This window comes from Cryptotermes secundus, unplaced genomic scaffold, assembly GCF_002891405.2.
Source record: "Cryptotermes secundus unplaced genomic scaffold, Csec_1.0 scaffold1318, whole genome shotgun sequence".
Taxonomy (NCBI): domain Eukaryota; kingdom Metazoa; phylum Arthropoda; class Insecta; order Blattodea; family Kalotermitidae; genus Cryptotermes; species Cryptotermes secundus.
In genome coordinates, this window is record NW_019743671.1 from 277217 (window position 1) to 285426 (window position 8210).

Below are 8210 nucleotides of genomic sequence, written 5' to 3' on the forward strand. Positions count from 1 at the left end.
GTTCAGAATAGGAACCAGTGGTGGCTTCCTGCGAACTTTCGTTTTCTTGACTAGCTGAGCAAATACAAATTCACAAGAAGGGCTGTCCTCCACTAAGCTGCTTTGTTAGTTAGGTCTTATTTCTGTTAAACAGTCCCTTGTACCCTTGTAATTCTGGCCTATTGTACCAGCCCCAGATGATAGGTGAGGGTGATTGTGGAGCAATTGGTGGAATGAAGATTGGCAGGTGAAACCGAAGTCCTCAGAGAAAACCTGCTCCAGCGCTACTCTACCCACCACAAATCCCACTTGTCCAGACCCAAAATCGAACCCGGGACGCCGTGGTTGGAAGCCAGCGACTAACCGCTTGAGCTACGGCTCGATCTAATAGTACCATATACATAAGGACAACCAAGTTGAACAGATTTCTTCGTAAGAAGCTGATGGTCTCTCAGCTGGTCAAGAAATCCCCCTTTCTTATCGAACCTAAGGATCAATTTCGGTGTTTAAAGGGCCGTTACTGGTCGCTATTCTGAGCCAAATCCAGCCACAGTCTCACATGCTAGTAGAAAAAATGAACAAACATTCAAGCCCCGAGAAAGACATAATCCCGTGATCTCAGATTATCGAACTTTCAAGCGCTAGATGAATCCACGCCCTAAGAAATTATCAAAAAATATCCATGCCCCGAGAAAGATATAAACCCGAGATCTAAGTTTTGGAGAATCGTAGTCCCTCCGTCCATTCTGATCGTGTATCACTAGATTCTGTTTGGGAATTATCCCTTCATTTGTAAGAATGCAAACTTCATAATTACTTTCGAAGAACAGAGACGAAGAGTACCGCCGGCCTCTAGCAGCAACTTCTTCGGCACAAGTGATATGCGTGTAATCTAACCATTTGTGCGCTAGGCGAAAATTTAAGCAGCGTTGCGAGATCTGAAATTCTCAGATTAGTGAGAAGTATATTCTAATATGTGACGTCATATAGTCAAGAAGATCGCTACCAACGTTTCATAGAATCCTACTGCCTCCGTCTTCAGGGTGGAGGACAGTCGAGCATTAAACAGTACGAATACGGAGAGAGAGGGAGCGAGTTTCCGAACTGTAGCTCTAAGAGAACAATTAGGACTAAGGAGTAACGAGTATAGTGGCGCTTTCATGGGCCACTCTTTCCTTACGTGCCTTCTCCTGGCTTTTCTCTGTCTCCTATTGGCTATTCCTGCCACTGATTCTATCCTTGGAAAATCGCATTTAAGTGAATATTTTCTGTTTCCGTTACTGTTCGGCCCTAAAGCTGATGGCGGTAGGCTCCTCCTAAACTTCGGTGAACTTATACTCAACTATACCACGTCACAACTGAGAAGACTGCACTCTTCATTATCACGGCCGTGAGAACCTCAAGGCTCACGAAAGTGAAGTCATGCATGTGCTTAATTTATAACCACCTCATGAAGACCTATAGAGGAGTGGAGGTAGAGCTCCACGCATTTTTAACATTATTACTGGATGGAGGTAACTGGCCAGCCTCATGCGCGGCTGCTCTGCCTGCGGTGAAAGGAACCCAGGTACACTTTGTATAAAAGGGCGAGTGGACCTCAGATCGGGACTTAAAGCTGAGTAGAGGAAAGAATTGTCTTCTCTTTCCAGAAATCGAATATCGATTCCGCAATCGTCAAACCCAAAGCCTAGCCGTCATGCTGATTGAGCTATCTCAACGCCTTTGAAGAAAAGTGTGCGTCAATTTTTTTCTAACATTAGTGTAATTTTAGTTCTATATTTTAATTTGCTCATTCCACATTTCAGTGGAATTCAATATGTACTTTTGTAACTTTACCTAGTTTTTTATCATAAAATTTATCCAGTAATACTTCTGTGAATCTCAGAAGAACATCATAATTTTTCAAAGTTGTTACCCTTTCTAATTCTGAATTTTATTTTCGAAAAATGCCTACTAATTTTCCTTAGTCTGTAGTTTCCCTGTCCATTTAAACCTCCATTGATGAATTGTCGGAAGTAACTTGAATAAACAAAAAAGTAGAGAATGAAGTACTTTCATTGATATTGTTATTTGAAATTAATATTTCTGCTTTAACTCGTCGAGAAATCTCGTTTATAACATTTAAAGAATTAAAATAAGTGAAAAGCTTCAATTATTGCAGCAGTCATCTAAATAACTATTTCATTTTTTAGCTCATATTTGTATGTATACTTTTAAAGCACTTTGTTTCTCCAGACGAATCGTTTAACGATCGAACCACTGTAATGTTTCCTAAGAGGACTTAAGTCCATCCTTTCGTACAATCTTACTGGATGAACTGCGGTGCTTGAAGGCTTGTCCCAATTTTGTTATCAGTAAAGAAGGCACTATCTTGAAAATTCAGTTCGTGAGCAAGTGGACAAGATATTGAATTTATATATATATATGAATCATATGACTCGCGTCTGGAGGTTTTTGTTGAAGCCATCTCTTTGTGTGCGGGATTCAATATTTCCATTGAAATTCTGATCGACTGCGTCTTTGATTTGGACCAGAATTTTCTATTACAAAGTTGATAACCTTGTGACATGATGCTCATCTTTGTGAGGAGGACGATAGAAGAGATCTGATACTTGAATAATTATCGGCGAAAGGCGACATGAAAATGTTTCTTCTCTTAATGATCTTTTGTCCCAAAAGGACCAATTGTGTCAATTTATATAGAGTTAAATTGAAAAAAGTATATAATTATATTTGCCCTAAACTGATACAGACATAATTAAAATATAATTATACTGTATATTCTTATATTATTATAAAATGAGGAACCTGTCATTTTCCCTGGATGTGGTTGTTTCTTTTTATAACTGGTGTGTTTCTGGACATTGTCCATCGTTAAGAGATAAAGAATGATTGGGGTAAACTGAGTAGGTTCCACCTGAAGATGGAGAAAGAATCCAGTCCCCGAAACACTGTCTTTTATACAAAAACGGGACGGTGGATAATGTCCAGAAACACAATAGATTTATAAATATTCCTTCGTCACAAACTTTTAGATCTTGTTGGTTGTTTTTCCACTAATCCCGCCCTTCGACGCTACAGTCTGAGCTACGGACAGCGTCATTAAGCACACCATAAATAAATTAATATAAACAGATATTCGCGGGGGATAGTTAATAGCACTTAATCAGAAAACACGTATAAATTCTCAAGAACGCAACCATGCGCGTTAAAACAGTTTTATGTTTGCGCAATAGCGTTCCGTAAAGAATTATTTAAATCTTACCCCACAAAATTAAATCCTAAACGAGCTAATCTCTACTCTCCTCCAATTTTAATTAGAGTTATCAAGTCGAGGAGGATGAGGTGGGCAGGGCATGTAGCACGAATGGAGAGAAAATGAATGCATATAGGATATTGGTGGAAATGCCATAGGGGAAGAGACCACTGGGAAGACCAAGGTATATGTGTGTGGACAATATTAAAATGGATCTTAGAGAGGTAGGGTGGGATGGCATGGATTGGATTGATCTGGCTCAGGATAGGGACCAGTGGAGGGCTCTTGTGAACACGGTAATGAACCTTCTGGTTCCATAAAATGCTGGGAAGTTCTTGAGTAGCTGCAGAATTGGCGGCTCTTCCAGAAGGGCTCAGCTCCGTCACTAAGTAAGAGTAATCTAATCTCTACATATCTGATGAGTAAGATCCTAAGTAGGCATTTAACTTGTTCTGTATTACCCCTGCAGTTTAAAACAATGGCTACAGCCTTCTCATTTGTGATACGCTAAATGTGCTGATGGCGCTGTGTTATTTGAATCGTATATGATAAATAGCAGACCAGTACAATAACATGTAAAAGTACATCACAAGGCGGTCATATAAAACATGGCCTACTGATCTACCGTTCCCGAAATATAGGCAGAAGGAAGTTTTAGGGCTCTCCAGCAGATTCAGTTCGATATTACACATCCATACACGAACACGTGATTTGAATCAGAGTGTTATTCCCACTGAAAACTTCGCCAATTCGCCCGCAACACAAATAGAGTTGTTGGCAACAAAAATAGGGCTTTATCGCTTCGGGCGCAAATTGATGTTACGCTCAACAAAAGACTCTCGTTTCGGAGGTGTAACGAGTAATTGAAGAAATGCAAACTTTAGATGAAATGTTAAACGTTATCAATATACATACATACGTAAGACCTCGTCGATCGCAGTGGCCGTGCCGGCTAAGACATGATCCTTTTCGACCTCTCGAACACTGGAGTCATGGGTTGTAATGCCACTCGAGGCATGGATATCTGTATACGTTCGTTCTTTTCTTTTTTTCCTGTGTATAGGTAGTGGTCTTGCGACAGGCTGTTCCCCTATCCAAGGAGTCGAATTTATTTCATTCTTTCCTCTTATACCCTTATACGGGTGTCGATGTTTTCCTTTATTGTTTTAGTTACTTATTTCACAGACGGTATGACTCCTTGGATGAGTGATTGACCCGTCGCAATGCCGCTACCTAAACACAGGACAACACAAACACAGAAAGACGCATACACACACAAACATTCATACCCTGAGTGGGATCCGAACCCACGAACCCTGCAATAGAAGACAGTTCTTGCTTTAGACTATACAAGAACTGAAGAAAATGAATCGCAGATCCCTCCACAAAATCTAACTGTGTCAAATGAATTGAGGATATCATATGAGGCTGTGTTGCTTTACAGGAGGTCGGAGCGTGAGCGAGTGGGACAGGAAATGGCGCAACTCTAGATACATTTCAAGTCAACACCAAAAGGTAAGACTGTGTAATGAGAGCATATGCATGCAGTCCGAAAGCTAGTAATGAGGGCTATTGTAATATTCAATTTGATTTGATGAAAAGCATTGAGATTCATATCGAAAAGCTTCCGAGTCCGCACACAATTTTAGCTTTTTGTTTATATGTTTACTACAGCACTACAAATTACTTGATTTATAACATAACAAAAAATTATTATACATGTATTAGGATAAAAACCAATGAAGTTTTATTGAACAATTTTATACACCGGAATAAATATTTGTTTTTCGTCTCGGATATATTGGACTTTCAATGTATTAGAGGGTTTATTGCGTCTAAAATTTTAAGGAAACAGTAAGAATCATTTGACGAAGTTATTCGGTTTCAGAAACGTGTATCAGACACACCCCAGATTATGATGAACTCTGTCCAGTATAATATTCGTAGAGTGAACCAACCACACACTTGACATTTATTGAATCGCCAAAATAATAGAACCACAACTAAAAAATATAGCATGTTACAATTCGATTGGTTCAAGTTTTGTACAGTGCATATTAATACACGTATACTAGCTACGAAGTAATCTATTGTTTAGTGGAATGAGAGCTACTATAGTTGTAGCATTTTACACTATATTTAAAGTTGTTGTTCTTGTTGTTATTGGAGAGGGTGGGTTTCCCCATGCACTTAGACCAGTATTGGTCCATTGTGCGTCCCCCTGTGTTATTCTATCAGTCTCTATACCCTACCGGTACTGGTGGGTGACATCAGTCCCGACTCAGCCTGCGAGTTCGGCCTCTACTGGCTCAGCGGTATCTCGATGCTTCCCCCATCTACCAGAGGCGTTAGAGACTACTTTTGGGCGGGAAATGTCATGAATTTGGCTCAGAGGTCTCCTTGAGACATGAGGTTCTTTTACGTGCTTAAAGTCCCTCCCGGAGGACTTGTTCCCTGAATTTTCCGCCCTTAAAAAATTCCACGACCTCCGCGTTTGAACCCGCGTACCTTGAGTCACGAGGTGGGATCATTACCCCTAGACTACGGAGGCCGCTACATTTAAAGTAACTTGACCTTGCAAATTATTCTCTTCGCTGGCTCTACAATCCCCTTGGACCCTGTCCTCTGCTCTTCAATTTCATTATCATTTACAGACGGTAGAACTCCTTGGACGGTGTTATCAGCTCGTCGCAAGGCCTCTACCTAAACACTGGACAACACAAACAGGGAATAAACAGATACACCTACCAAACATCCATGCCTTATGTGGGATTCAAACCCACGATCCCAGCTTCCGAGCGAGCGAAGACAGCTCGTGCCTTAGACCGCTCGTCTACCGTAACCAGCGACATTGCAGATAGTGACATAAATTATGTAAGATTTGAGGCTTTCACGGCGGTGACTATGAAGAAAGCAGTCTTCTGGGATTTGGCACCGTGTATATGTGGTGTTAACCGACGTTTCGGAGGAACGTATCGCCTCCATCTTCAGGGTAGAAGAAAAAATATAAGAAATCTGCAAGCGAAGAGACCGTGAGAACCGGTAAAATCAGACAGTCTGCTTTTACCGGTTCTCACGGTCTCTTCGCTTGCAGATTTCTTCCTGAAGATGGAGGCGATACGTTGCTCCGAAACGTCGGTTAACACCACACATACACGGTGCCAAATCCCAGAAGACTGCTTTCTTCATTGACATAAATTATATTTGCTCTTATTCATACTTGTGTTACAGTAGATAGCAGTAGCGAAAATTACGTGGGTTCCAAAACATAAAAAACGACTTATTTTATAAATGAATACGATTTTTATCTCTGTAGAGAAATATTTGTGATTGAAAGCATTATATCTCTTCGTCTCATTAGATACTCCATGTAGAATGACTGGCAATCTGTCCGGAATATACGAAATATACAAAAAGTTTCCATCCCCGAAGACAACGCTAGTCGCATCGAACCCTTCTGTTCTCCAGTGCTCTCTGCAGCTTCACGCATGCGCAGGGGATATGTGTTTCTGTTATGCACGAGTTTTGCTTCTTGTGACTCCGGTCCCTACACGAAATGTTCACCAACAGACTTCCGGTGGCTCAGAATATCTGTACAGTTTTACCCAGGCAACCATCTGTGTCAAAAGAGTGGACTGATAGAGTGACTTTCTTTAGATAATTAGTGGATTTGTTTAATTAGTTAGTTACTTCGTTTAGTTTAGTTACTAAGGTCTAGTTTATCTGGTTATTTTCAGTTAGGTAATTGGTCGGTTTTATTCATTTAGGTTACTTAGTTAGTTAGTTAGTTAATCTGTTTGTCTATTTGTTTTATTTGCTTTCTTCAGTTTGTTAGTTGATTAGTTGTAGATGCCTAAACTAGTTCAGTTAGTTCACTGGTTAATTTTATATATTTTAGATTTTTTCCCTAGTAAATGCCTTAAAGGGCGGTCACGGTAGCCGAGCGGTCTAAGGCATGTACTGTCTTCGCTCTCTTGGAAACCGGGATCGTGGGTTCGAATCCCACTCAGTGCATGGTTGTTTGGTGTGTGTGCGCGCTTTTCTGTGTTTGTCTACAGGTAGAGGCCTTGCGACGAGCTGATCACTCGCCCAAGGAGTCCTACCGAATGTGTAAGATCTAGAAAAACCGAAGTGAACGGAGAAGTTCATGGAGGTAGGCCTAGGCCCACTGGGGCTGTAGTGCCAAGGAAAAAAAATGCCTTTAAGACTGCTTAAGTGTTTGTACTGTCAGTCGTACAAGGGCTGAAAGTGCCTAATCAGAGATGAACAAAAATATGAATATGCTGCCTTGTCAGGGCTGCCGCACTCCTCAAGAGGCGTGCGATAAATGAGTATGCAGCAGTGGTGCAATGATAATTATCAGAAAAGAATCGACAATATTTCGCAAAGTCTGCTCACTTGCCAGTTTCTTCACCACGGATTAAACCCGAGGCTCAGCACTGAGAAACCTGAACTGCAATTTAGCTTAATCTGTCCTGGTACGTACTATTTTAAAAATCGAGAAGAAAAGAGAAAAGAAAACAAGAGAGGAGAAGAGAAGAGAGGATAGGAGAGGAGAAGAGAAGAGAGAAAAGAGAGAGGAGAAGAGAAGAAGAGAGGAGAGGAGAAGAGAAGACCAAGGCAATTCCCGCTCATCCTTCTGGCAGAGATGCCTTCATGATGTGGACTTTGTTGGGACCAGATGGGAGAAGCGCAGTTGGGGCTTTTTCTGCATGTGATCGAAATTTATTTTGATATAAACTTAGAAGGGTTGCATTAGGGTGAATTTTTAGTTTAAGACTGAGAAGACTACTTGGGGCGAAATTTTGATCTTACCACTGGGATGGACTGCGTGTGAAGCATGCAGTTCATCTTGGAATTTGTGTAGCAACTCAGAATTTACTCTAGTATCGAGGTTAAGCCAAAAATGGGCCTAAGGAACATTTACAATTGTAGTTCCTACCGCCAAGAACATACACCGACTCTCCAATACGTA

At 40.9% G+C, this 8210-nt stretch overlaps 1 long non-coding RNA gene across 2 annotated transcripts in view; it reads left to right on the plus strand.

Moving 5' to 3' along the window:
- LOC111874254 overlaps positions 1-4751 on the plus strand; it is a 137674-nt gene extending 132923 nt beyond the window's left edge. For both annotated transcript variants that reach the window (XR_002844514.2, XR_004514079.1), the window contains exon 3: positions 4680-4751. This is a non-coding gene — a long non-coding RNA (uncharacterized LOC111874254). The remainder of the gene's footprint in view (positions 1-4679) is intronic.
- The last annotated feature ends 3459 nt before the right edge of the window (positions 4752-8210 follow it).